The sequence below is a fragment of the Rattus norvegicus genome, chromosome 5 (genome assembly GCF_036323735.1).
Source record: "Rattus norvegicus strain BN/NHsdMcwi chromosome 5, GRCr8, whole genome shotgun sequence".
Taxonomy (NCBI): Eukaryota; Metazoa; Chordata; class Mammalia; order Rodentia; family Muridae; genus Rattus; species Rattus norvegicus.
Window position 1 is genome coordinate 25,367,769 of NC_086023.1, and position 14,385 is coordinate 25,382,153.

Below are 14,385 nucleotides of genomic sequence, written 5' to 3' on the forward strand. Positions count from 1 at the left end.
TGAGAGTTTAATCTCAATAAAAGTATAGAGTATTGTTGGCATTCTTAGATTCTGAAACTAAGAAATGTTTTCATTTTTAGTTTATCTTTTAATTTTAGTCTCGAGATTATAATTTAATTATATTTATCCCTTATATTTCTTCCCTTCAAACCTTCCCAAATATCCTCCCTAGTCTCCTTCAAATTTTATTGCCTTTTTCATTAATAATTATTACATATATACATATATATACATACATATTCCTAATTATAACCTGTTTAGTCTATGTAATATTGCTTGTATCTATTTTTTTAGTCCTGACCATTTGGCATTGTAGCATAAATTGGTGTGTTTTTCCCCTGGGAAAACCAACTCTCCTGCCCCCAGCTTTCCTAAGTTGCCTAGTTTATTTTTTTTAGTCTAGACTTTATCACCCTCTTGGTCCACCCTGGTTCCATATCTCACACCTCCATCCCCTGACCCCTGTTTCCAAGAGGAGGCCCCACTGCCTCCCATCCCCACTGCCAGTTCTGGACTCAGTCAGAGAAAATGCACCTAACCCTCTAGAAACTTGGGGTCCCAGGGAGTGGGGAGGGTTATATTTCTTTGTAAAGTTGAGACTTTGTGAATGACACTTATGGACATTCCAAAGATTTTATTATTAAATAATCCTGTAGCATGTATTTACAGATAAATATTCCTGTTCCATATTTTGATGATAATGTAACATCAATAATTTACATTTTGGTGTCATCACCAGTTGCTTTAATAGCTTCCCTTTTATTTTGTTTTATAATATCTATGTTGTAAAGATTTATTATTTCAAACATACCTATATGTCTGAATGTCTTTCTTAATACAGCATATCGCTGTTGATCTATAATTTATTGATTGCCATTCTTTTTCTCCTAATACTCCCTGTGTGTATATCTTTCTCTGTCTCTGTTCTATCTTGCATCTACCTATCCATTTATAAATTATATATCTATCTATATTTTATCTATCTATCTATCTATCTATCTATCTATCTATCTATCTCTTATCTCTCTATATTCCTATCATTGCCTTGAACACTTGAATGACCATAATATAAATTTTTGTTGGAAGCTGTTAGGATTATAAAATGAAATGACTAGAACATAGGAAGAACTAAATAAAGATTATACAATTTCAGAATCCTAAGACAACTAGAACACACCACTTTCTCAAAAGCTTATGTTTTTAATATAATAGAAAATTTTCAAATCCTAAAATTTAAAATTAGTATAAAATTTTAGGCCACTCAGCTCTGATGCCCATCCCTTGTCAGAATAATCTTTTCTTAGTCAGTATTCTACAGTCTATGCTTTACTGGAACTCTTTCAATATTTCTGATAAAAGTCCCAACACAAAGAGCAGTCCTTGGTACAGGGGTAGTTTCTTGGGAATTCTTCCCCGATTTACTGAGGGAATTTAATTTTTGGTCCCATTAATGCTATGTTCAATTACAGAGTAAGGTTAGCTTCAGTTTACATTTTCATTAGCATGAATATTTTCTAACCTTTCGAATTCTCAGTACTAGCTCATAAACGTTTCAGCTGTCTAGGTGCAGTAATGAGACCATTGCTGATTCTCCCCATTCTACAGACACAGCACATGGGTGACATTAACACTGAAGTCTTTAGTGTATTTTGATTAAACAAAAAAATGCCCATACAGACTAGCAATATTTCCCACTGGTAGCATATGTATCCCACGTGTGCAAGGTTGAGCTTGTACAAAGCTCTAATGCTTTAACAGTAATACACAGAAGCATGCACACACACACACACACACACACACCCTGCACAAACACATACACACACATAAACACACACCCTGCACAAACACATACACACACATACACACAAACATACACACACACTCCACACAAACACATACACACACACACACACATACAAAATTTTAAGCTACTGTTTTCCAGTTAACTATTTGAACCTATGCATAGATTTTTGCATTTCAAAATATTAATTATTTTTCAGATAATAGTGTATTATTATTCCATCTGCTTGATAATTTGCACATTCTTATCTATGCACTCAGTATGTTGACTGACCATCACTCCTATATCTCAGTATGAACAAATTCTTCATACTTAAGTCTTTCTTTATTTCTAGAGCATGCTCTAGTATTTTAATTATTTTCCTCCTAAATTGGCTTTGACTACGGCAGTCATCCTGTAGAATCACTGCTCTCTGTTGACTGCTGTTACTCCATAGGGTGCCTCATTAATCTACATGTTGTCTCTATGTGATTCTATTCATCCATTCATCCACTTTAGGGTTTATTAATTTAGGATTTGTTCGATGGAATGGAGTGGATTAAAAAAGGGTTTGAGAGTGTTTTGTTTTACTGGTTGTTGTGCTAAAATACTATGACCAAAGCAACTTAAAGAAGAAATTATTTATTTTGGCTTGCAGTTCTATGATGGTAGAAAAAAACCATGATACAGGAGCAGGAGACTCTCATCATGTGACCCACAGTCAGAAAGCCCAGAGAGCAGGGATTGGGGCAGATTATAAAAATCTCAAAGCCTGCCTTGATTTAAGTACTTCCTCTAGCAAGACTCCACCTCTATTAGGTCTTATTACCTTTCCAAATAGTGTATCAGGCAGGCAACCATGTGTTAGACACATGAAGCAATGAAGGTCACTTGCTGCTCGAACCACAACAATGAACGTGATCATGAATGTTCATTTTCGATTACATTATCTGCATACTACTCAAGGAGACACATAAAAAGGATTCATTTTCACAATGTTGCTTGATCTCTTTTGAACAACAGTGAGCTCCTTATCTACCATCAAAAATCTAGACTTGTCAGGGACCAGTGATCCTGCTCAGTAAATGGTGTGAATGCCATACAGGATAGAAAGCTGGAAACCTAGACATTTACCAGGACTTCATGGTTTTCCTCATGCTATAGATCTCAGGCTTCAATCAATATGATATTAAAACCAGTTCATGGCCATCATCCCTCCTGAATTCCCACTCAGAAAAGAAGGAATATTCTTACCATGGAGATAGCTTTCCTATCAGGCTTCCTGTCTCCAGATGGAGCCCCTCCCAATCATTCTCCAGTCTAAAAAGTCTTGCTAAAAATAAATTTGAAAAAATGATTATCTTACACACTAGCACTAAGAATCTACATTTACTTCCATTATCCAAGAAATAATGTATAGGATGTTTCTTGGTTATTGCCTGGCATTTATACCATTCCCTGAAGGCTCATCATGTGGCTAGCATCTGAAGTCACACCATGCCATACACCATGCCATACACCTTTATTCTCAATCTGTGTTCTATTTAATACATTGCTAGAACTTAAATCATTTATTTTATTGAATTTTTTATTCACAAATGTTATCTTCTTTCCCAGTTTCCTCTCCATAAGCCCCCTATCCTTCCCACCTGCCCCTTAGTTTATGAGGGTGTTTCCCCTCCGCAACAAACTATCCCTTCCCATCTCTCAACCCTAATATTCCCCTATACTGGGGGATCCATCCTTGGCAGAACCAAGGGCTTCTCCTTCTGTTGGTGCCCAACAAGCTCATCTTCTGCTACATATGCAGCTGTAGTCATGGGTTTATCCATGTGTAGTCTTTGGGTAGTGGTTTAGTCCCTGGGAGTTCTAGTTGTCAGGTATTGTTGTTCTTATGGGAATGCAAGCCCCTTTATCTCTTTCAATCATTTCTGTAACTCCTCCAATGGGGACACTCTTCTCAGTTCAATGGTTTGCTGCTAGCATTTGGTTCTGTATTTGTCACACTCTGGTTGAGCCTCTCAGCAGACAGCTATTTCAGGCTCCTGTCATCATGCACATCTTGGCATCAGCAATAGTTTCTGTGTTTGGTAGCTGTATGTATATGGTCTGGATCCCCAAATAGGGCAGTCTCTGAATGGCATTCCTTCAGTCTCTGCTCCAAACTTTGTCTTTATATCTCCATCTATGAATAATTAAGTTCCACCTTCTAATAAGGAATGAAGCATCCACACTTTGATCATTCTTCCTCTTGAGTTTCTTATGGTCTGTGAACCATATCTTGGGTAATTTGAGCTTTTGAGTTAATTTACACTTGCCAGTGAATGTAGAGGGCATAACATGTGTTTTTGTGTGTGTTTTTGTGTGCATGCGTGTGTGTGTGTGTGTGTGTGTGTGTGTGTGTGTTTTGTGATAGGGGTATTTCACTTGGCATGATATTTTATGGTTCTATCCATTTGCCTATGAATTTCATGCAGTCATTGTTTTTCATAGCTGAGTAGTACTCCACTGTGTAGATGTACCACATTTTCTGTATCGATTTCTCGGTTGAAGTGCATCTAGGTTCTTTAAAGCTCTGGCTCTTATAAATAAAGCTGCTAGGTACATAGTGGATCATGTGTCCCTGTTATATGTTGGAGAATTATTTGGGTATATGCCCAGGAGTGGTATAGCTGGGTCCCTCAGATAGTACTATATCCAAATTTCTGAGGACATTCCAGACTGATTTCCAGAGTAGTTGTACCAGCTTGCAATCCTACCAACAATGGAGGAGTGTTCCTCTTCCTCCTCATCCTGACCAGTATCTGTTGTCACCTTAGTTTTTGATTTTAGTCATTCTGACTGGTGCGAGGTAGAATCTCAGGGTGCTTTTGATTTGTATTTCCCTGATGACTAAGGATGTTGAACATTTCTTTAGGTACTTCTCAGGCATTCAGTTTTCCTCAGTTGAGAATTCTTTGTTTAGCTCTGTACCCCATTTTTAAAAATAGGGTTATTTGATTCTCTGGAGTTTAACTTCTTGAGTTCTTTGCACACATTGGATATTAGCACTCTACTGGATGTAGGATTAGTAAAGACTTTTTCTCAACCTGTTGGTTGCCGTTCTGTCCTATTGACAGTGTCCTTTGCCTTACAGAAGCTTTGAAATTTTATGAGGTCACAATTGTTGACTCTTCATCTTGGAGCATAAGCCATTGTTGCTCTTTTCAGGAAATTTTCCTCATTGCCCGTGTGTTTATGGCTCTTCCGCACTTTCCCTTCTATTAGTTTGAGTGTATCTGGTTTTATGTGGAGGTCCTTGATCCACTTGGACCTGAGATTTGTACAGGTTGATAACAAAGTATCGATTTACATTCTTCAACATGATGACCTCCAGTTGAACTAGCACCATTTATTGAAAATGCTATCTTTTTATCACTGGATGGTTTTATCCCTTTGTCAAAGATCAATTGACCTTAGGTGTCTGGTTTCATTTCTAGTTCTTCAATTCTATTCCACTGATCCAGCTTCTTGTCTCTGTACCAATACCATACATTTTTTTTAATCACTGTGGTGCTGTAATAGTGCTTGAGGTCAGGAATGGTGATTCCCCCAGAAGTTCTTTTATTGTCGAGGACAGTTTTCACTGTCCTGGGTTTTTTGTTGTTCCAAATGAATTTGTAAATTGCTCTTTCTAACTCTGTGAAGAATTGAGTTGGTATTTTGATGGGGATTGCATTGAAGCGGTAGATTGCTTTAGGCAAAATGGCCATTTTCACTATATTAATCCGGTCAATCCATGAGCATGGGAGATCTTTCCATCTTCTGAGTACTTCAATTTCTTTCTTCTGTGACTTGAAGCTCTTGTCATTACAGATCTTTTGCTTACTTGGTTAGAGTCAAACCAAAAAAATTTTGTTTTTGTGACTATTGTGAAGGGTGTAATTTCCTTAGTTTCTTTCTCAGCCTATTTATCCTTTGAGTAGAGGAAGGCTACTGATTTACTTTACTTAATTTTATAGCCAGCCATTTTGCTGAAGTTGTTTATAAGGCTTAGTAGTTCTCTGCTGGAACTTTTGGGGTCACTTAAGTATACTACCATATCATCTGCAAAAAGTGACTGCTTCCTCTCCTATTTGTATCCATTTGACCTCCTTTTGTTGTCTGATTGCTCTGACTAGGACTTCAAATATTATATTGAATAAGTAAGGAGAGAGTGGGAAGCTTTGTTTAATCCCTGATTTTAGTGGGGGTGTTTCAAGTTTCTCTCCATTTAGTTTGATTTTCGCTACTGGTTTGCTGTAAATTGCTTTTACTATCTTTAGGTATGGGCCTTGAATTCCTGATCTTTTCAACACTTTTTTAAAAAAAATTCTCTGATATTTTATGTATTTACATTTCAGATGTTATCCCCTTTCCCTCCTCACTTGGATATTTTATGTATTTACATTTCAGATGTTATCCCCTTTCCCTCCTCACCCCTCCCCCATCTCTCTGAGGATGCTCCCATTCCCACCCACCCACTCCCACCTCAACACACTGGAATTCCCCTACATTGGAGAAATGAGCCTTTACAGGACTGAGGGTTTTCCTCCTATTGATCCTGGACAATGCCATCCTTTGCTTCATATGCTGCCGGAGACAAGAGTCCCTCCATGTGTACACATTGGTTGGTGGTTTAGTCCCTGGGATCTCTGGTGGGGTCTGGTTGGTTGATATTGTTCTTCCTATGAGGTTGCAAACTCCTTCAGCTTCTTCAGTCCTTTATCTAACTCCTCCATTGGGGTCCCCATGCTCAGTCTAATGGTTACGTGCAAGCCTCCTCATCTGTATCAGTAAGGTTCTGGCAGAGCCTCCAGGAGACATCCATATCAGGCTCCTGTCTGTAAGCACTTTTTGGTATCAGCAATAGTGACTGGGTTTGGTAGCTGCATATGGGATGGATCACCAGGTGGGGCAGTCTCTGAATGACATTTTCTTCAGTTCCCTCACCACTCTTTGTCCCTGTATTTCCTCCTGTGACTATTTTGTTCTTCCTTCTAAGAAGGACTGAATCATTGACATTTTCGTCTTCCTTCTTCTTCAGTTTCATATGATCTGTGAATTTTCTTAAAGGTATTTCAAAGCTTTTGGTCTAATATCCACTTATCAATGAGTGTATACCATGTGTGTTCTTTTGTGACTGGGTTACCTCACTCAAATGATATTTTCTAGTTCCATACATTTGCCTAGGATTTTCATGTAGTTATTGTTTTTTTTCCTTTTTTCTTTATTAACTCGAGTATTTCTTATTTACATTTCGAATGTTATTCCCTTTCCCGGTTTCCGGGCCAACATCCCCCTAACCCCTCCCAATCCCCTTCTATATGGGTGTTCCCCTCCCCATTCTCCCCCCATTACCGCCCTCCCTGCAACAATCACATTCACTGGGAGTTCAGTCTTAGCAGGACCAAGGGCTTCCCCTTCCACTGGTGCTCTTACTAGGATATTCATTGCTACCTATGAGGTTAGAGTCCAGGGTCAGTCCATGTATAGTCTTTGGGTAGTGGCTTAGTCCCTGGAAGCTCTGGTTGGTTGGCATTGTTGTTCATATGGGGTCTCGAGCCCCTTCAAGCTCTTCCAGTCCTTTCTCTGATTCCTTCAACGGGAGTCCCGTTCTCAGTTCAGTGGTTTGCTGCTGGCATTGGCCTATGTATTTGCTGTATTCTGGCTGTGTCTCTCAGGAGAGATCTACATCAGGTTCCTGACAGCCTACACTTCTTTGCTTCATCCATCTTGTCTAATTGGGTGGCTGTATATGTATGGGCCACATGTGGGGCAGGCTCTGAATGGGTGTTCCTTCTGCCTCTGTTTTAATCTTTGTCTCCCTATTCCCTGCCAAGGGTATTCTTGTTCCCCTTTTAAAGAAGGAGTGAAGCATTCACATTTTGATCATCCATCTTGAGTTTCATGTGTTCTGTGCATCTAGGGCAATTCAAGCATTTGGGCTAATAGCCACTTATCAATGAGTGCATACCATATGTGTCTTTCTGTGATTGGGTTACCTCACTCAGGATGATATTTTCCAGTTCCTTCCATTTGCCTATGAATTTCATAAAGTAATTGTTTTTGATAGCTGAGTAATATTCCATTGTGTAGATGTATATGTGGGATATCTGTCATTTTTGTTGTTAGTCCTTGGTTATCTGACAGAATGCATGTGATTAGTTCCATCTTCTTTTATCTATCGAGGCCCATTTTGTGATCGATTATATGGTCAATTTTGGAGAAGGTTCCATGAGATGCTCAGAAGAATGTATATTCTTTTGTTTTAGGATAAAATTTTGTATAATTATCTGTTAAATCCATTTGGCTCATAACTTCTATCAGATTCTCTATGTCCCTATTTAGTTTCTGTTTCCATGGTCTATCTATTGGTGAGAGTGGGGTATTGAAGTGTCCCACTATTATTATGTAAGGTGCAAATCATGCTTTAAGCTTTAGTAAGGTTTCTTTTATGAATGTAGGTGCCAACGAATTTGAAGCATAGATATTCAAGATTGAGAGTTCATCTTGGTGGATTTTTTTTGATGAATATGAAGTGTCATTCCTTATCCTTTTTGATAACTTTTGGCTGAAAATCAATGTTATTCGATATTAGAGTGGGCACTCCAGCTTGTTTCTTGGGACCATTAGCTTGAAAAATTATTTTCCAACATTTTCTTCTGAGGTAGTATTTGTCTTTGACCCTGAGGTGTGTTTCCTGTATGCAGCAAAATGCTGGGTCCTCTTTACATATCCAGTCTGTTAGTGTATGTCTTTTTATTTGGGAATTGAGTCCATTGATGTTAAGAGATATTATGGAATAGTGATTGTTGTTTCCTGTTATTTTCATTGTTAGAGGTGGAGTTATGTTTGTGTTTGTTCTTTTGGGTTTGTTGCAAGATTACTGTCTTTCTTTTTCTGGGGTGTATTTTTCCTCTTTGTGTTGGAATCTTTCATCTATTATTGTTGTAGGGCTGGATTTGTGGAAAGATATTGTGTAAATTTGGTTTGTCATGGAATATCTTGGTCTCTCCATCTATATTAAGAGTTTTGGTGGATATAATAGCCTGGGCTGGATTTGTGTTCTCTTGGGATCTGTATAATATCTGCTCAGGATGACCTGTCTTTCCTAGAATGTGGTGAGAAGTCTGGTGTATTTCTGATACAACTGTCTTTATATGTTACTTGACATTTTTCTCTTACTGCTTTTAATATTCTTTCTTTGTTTTGTGCATTTGGTGTTTTGACTATTATGTGATGGGAGGAATTTCTTTTCTGATCCAATTTATTTGGAGTTCTGTAGGCTTCTTGTACGTTTATGGGCATCTCTTTCTTTAGATTTGGGAAGGTTTTTTCTATAATTTTGTTGAAGATATTTACTGGCCCTTAATTTATGAATATTTGCTCTCTTCTATGCCTATTATCCTTAGGTTTGATCTTCTCATTGTGTCCTTGATTTCATGGATGTTTTGGGTTAGGAGCTCTTTGTGTTTTATATTTTCTCTGATGGTTGAGTCAATGTTTTCTATGGTATATTCTGCCCCTGGGATTCTCTCTTCTATCTTTTGTATTCTCTTCGTGATATTTGTGTTATGACTCCTGTTCTCTTTCCTAGGTTTTCTATTTCCAGGGTTGTCTTCTTTTGTGCTTTCTTTGTGTTTCTATTTCCACTTTTTAAATACTGGATGGTTTTATTCAATTTCTCCACCTGTTAGTTTGTTTTTTCCTCTAATTCTTTAAGGGATTTCTCTGTTTCCTCTTTAAGGGCTTCTACCTGTTTACCTGTATTTTCCTCATTTTTAAAAAGAGTTATTTATCTCCTTCTTAATGTCCTGTATCATCATCATGAGATGTTATTTAAATCCAAATCTTGCTTTTCTGGTGTGTTTAGATATCCACTATTTACTTTGGTGGGAGAACTGAGTTCTCATGATGCCAACTAGTCTTTGTTTCTGTTGCTTAGGATCCTGTGCTTGCCTCTCACCATCAGGCTGTCTCTGGTATTAGCTGGTATTGCTGTCTCTAACAGTGACTTGACCCTCCTGTAAGCCTATGTGTCAGGGCTCCTGTAGACTGGGTTTGTCCCAGTGGTATCTTGGGACCAGTCAACTCAGGGTACAGGCAGAAACTGGAAGTGTCCTGTCCCTGACTGCTTCTGAGTTTGTGTGTTCTGAGGGCTCCAGGGGCGAGGGGTCCCTCAGAGCAGAAGAGTTGGTCTTGCCTCTTCTATCAGGTGTGTCAGTGCTCCTGGTGACTGGCTTTTAGCTCTGAACATGGGCAGAGACTGGAAGGATACTTCCCCTGACTGTTTTTAGTTTCCCATGTCCAGAGGGCTCTGCGATCTTCCATTGGGCTAGGAATGAGAGAAGTAGTGGTCTCCCCTGAGCTGTTAGGGTTGCTGTGCTTCTGAGAGTCCAGCTCCCTCCGCCATGAGATTTGAGTAGAGAGAAGTGTGGGACTGGATTAGCCTAGAACTTGACTTTTGCCTCTAGAACTTGGCAATCACCTGGTTGTTCTATCTTCAATTTTCATTTTTTTTCCACCTGTTTCTTTCCTTATCTTCAAAGCTTAAGCAGGATGATGTCACTTTTACTAGATCAAATCATATGACTGATAATGTAGATTAGGTTATGTCTTCTACCGTATAGCTCTTGAATTCTCTATGCTTTCTGGCATGGCACATTCTGTCAAGAACCTTATCAGTTCACAGCACAGAATATTCCAGAGATAATTCATGTTCCTGTGTACAAAAACAGCTCACAAAAACTTACATGCACCTTTCCACAAGGTCACTGATATAAAACTCCAATAGGAAAGGTCCAGCAGTCGTGAATTGCTTCAAATATATTTATGTGTTGCCTTGGTTGAGATGCATTGCAGTACTAAGGATGGGGCTCCCTTTATTCCCTGTTTGATTTGTAAGAAAATATTAGCACAATGCTTAGCAATATTAGCTGATTTGAACAGTTTCTGAGTATGTCTATAATCTAAGAAATTTCAAACAAAGCTGAGGTAAAGGTAAGTGTTTATAGGAGTAAATATATAGTAATATAAAATGTGTAAATAACAGGAAGAGAGATGGGGCAGAGCAATCTAATAGAGCAAAGCAATGAACCAACTGGACTGCTGCTCTGTCATCTGTTCCCCATCGCCACAATGTGGTTCATTATTGTTAATTTATTTGCTATAAGATTCCTCCTTCTCAATCAATCCATTATTTTGTACAGAGTACTGCCTTAAAATTCTCAAATCACATAACCAGTCTGAGAAACAAAAGAAGGAAAAAATACTCATTTATGTTTTATAGAAGGGATCTTCATATACTTTTTGAAGCCAAGATAATCATTCTTCTTCCCTAACATCCCCTAATGATTACTGATGGTAGCCAAGGGCTTGCAGGTACCAGTTCTCTAAGTGCCTTAGAATTCACCTTAGAATCCAATGAAAATTGGTTTCATTTTCAGTAGCTGGGTGCACTCTTGTAATCTCTTCACTTATCTTTCAGTTTCAATTCCCCGTATACAATATATTTTCGAGTCTTTCCAACCTGAAGATCATTCGATTTGACAGGGAAGACAGAAATAAAATAGAAGATTCCTGTTACTTCTCTTTCCATGTTTGCTAACTTTATACCATCTGCCCACAATCAATAGAATTACGGCTTAGCTGTATTTCCTTGCTCAGGACAGAGCTAACATCTCTGTAGCCTCAGTATCTTTCAAACCTAGTCTTTATGCCATAGTAGCAATCATTTGGTTAGGTAGCGATGTTCTCATATTTTTATCACTTTTGTATAAATAAAGCCTCAAACGATGTAAGAGTCACTACGTGCTCATTTGTAGTGACAAAGACAACATTTGCATTTCACATTGTACCTTGGTGTGGTACCATCTCATATAGCTGTGGTGTTCTATGGCTAGCTGGTGCCACAGGTGTTATGACATACAACTTACATGCTAAGAAAGAGACACCGGACGCTTCTGAAACCCGTCTAGTTTCAAGGATGTCTCTCACTCCAGACACCTTACTCTCATGTTCTCATTAACAACACAGTATTCTTTCTAACCAGAAATACCACCACAACCAACCTGCTTAACTACCCTGCAAGAAAGTTTAAAAAAACTTTCAATGAAACCCATGTATATATAAATCTAGTGTTTATATGAAAGTTCATATATTAGTCTGATAGAGTTACTGTATGAAGCCACCTCACATGTATCATGCATTTTTAAAAGACCAGTTACCTGTGTCCCTACAATTCTGGTGGTTAGAAATCCTGGTTCAAGTTGTGAGCATGCTTGGTGTCTTCTGAAGAGGTTTTCCTTTGCTGTCAGTTAAGGGTCTCCATAAGCACTCCTATCAGTGGTGCCATTTAGAATGTTTGTTCTATTTTCATCTTACTTCTTCATGTAAGGACAGCAATCACACTAGACTCACGTGTACTCATATGACTTCCTTTTCTCTTGGGATAGCTGCTTCAACATATTAATTTCAATCATGATTCAATCCATTATGGAAAATATACTGAAAATAAATTTCTCATCATATATATATATCATACCATATATATACATACCATATATATATCATACCATATTTTATATGATATGGAATATCATAGAGACCTTTCATTTAATGTGTATTAAGTATTATTTTTATCATTATATAAATTTGACTCACTGTTTTTCCTTTTCTTTCCTTTTCCTTTTTCTTTTTCTTTCCTTACCTTTTTTTAAGAGCAGGGTCTCACTGTGAAATTCTGACTGACATGAACCTCTCTATGTAAAGCACAATACCTTCTAAATCAAAGCATTACCCCTGTCTTTGCAGCATATGCTATTATATCTGGTTTTAACTTGGTGCTATTATCCATTCATTGATGATATACAGAATTCCTTCCAATTGTTTGCAATAGGAAATAGAAAAAGTGAAGAAAATTAAGCATAGCTATGTTATACATGTATGTGTATTTATGTAGCCTATGTTATCAACAGTGAAGTATGGGTAGACATAAGGAGTAGCAGTGTTTTAAGTAAAAGATTTATAAGTAGTATCAAAGTTGTTTTCCATGAAGTTGTACTAGTGTCCAATGTCCACTTTCTGAAGTGAGTTTGAAGTTCTGTGTTAGCAAAAAGGGAAAACTCTATCAATATAACTCTTCATCTTGCATGTCCTTTATTAAATATTCTGTCTATATAATCATGGCTTCACTTTAAAGATAAATGATTTTTCTTTGTCTTTAATCTTCTATGAACTGCCTGTCCATAGACTCACACGTTTTATAACTGATTTTTTAATGATATCACTTTGTGATATAAGTTACATATCTTTCTAGTTACTCGTGTGTTTTTGGATTTGTGTTTTTCTTCAATGAGAAATACTGTGATTTAGTGAAGTTGAATTTATTAATACATTATTATGTCCTCTGGAATTTTGTACCAGCCTTAGATGGCCTTCAGCATTCCAAAATTATAAACCAATACTGAAGGATTTGTTTCATTTTGTGTTTCCTAACATTGTATACTTGTTTTATCAACATTAATTCTTTGGCTCATCTGAAATTTATTATGTGTCAGATAGGAATTCACAGTTACTTTTTACAAATGGTTTACCTATTGTCATGGTTTAATTTGTTGATTAATTTACTTTTTCTCATCTAAACTGAAATTCTTTATAAAGTGGAAAACCAGCCTCATGGATTTAGACTTGGATGTGTTTCCTCTCTTATTTCATTGAATTAGAAGCATATATCATTCTCTTGTTATATTCTTAGCTTTATAACAGGAAACATTTTTAACAACGATTGGCATGACTTTACACTATCCTAAAATTGTTGTGACTATTATGGTAATAAAATCTGGATTGGGTTTACATATATGCAAACACGTGTGTAACTAAGCTGGGTATGTGGCACATTGTGGAGGGCAGGCTAAATATGTGGGAGGTCTTCGCTCCCTCTCAAGCACAACAATAAAATAGTATGCCAGAACCTTAAGTATTTTAGTTTTCCTTTGTTCTTTAAGAATTTTAAAATGTCCTCACACATGTCTCCACCTCCTTTTAAGGTTCCCTTCTTCATTATCACTATTTTATTGCCACTGTCATATCTACTGCCTCCCATTGTATTCTTTAAACTGGATATTATTTCCATCAAGTAGACTTTAAGTGGTATTTAATGTATTATATTGGGTTCCTAAAGCATGATGCTGTTTTCTATGATTTGTTTGTTTTCATTACATATATTCATAGATTTCTTCTTACTTTTGTGCTATAGAATATAGCATAGCATTGTATTAATGCAGACATTTAAAATGATATTTACAATGCTTTCCTGCCTAATTATGTTTCAGAATGAACTGATATTTCACATTTAAAATAATGGCTTTATCACAAATCCATGTTTTTTTCATAAAGCATCTAGTGTTCAGACAGCGTGATCTTGCTGTTGTTTATAAAGAAAGCATTTCAGTGATGTATTATTCTTGCTGGCTGGCTTCAGAGTAAGATCATAAATAAATGTGCAACTGGAAAGCATGTAATCTTAAAAATGACTCAGGATAATTGAATCCTTTAATACCTTTGGCTAAAACAGCAGAACTAGA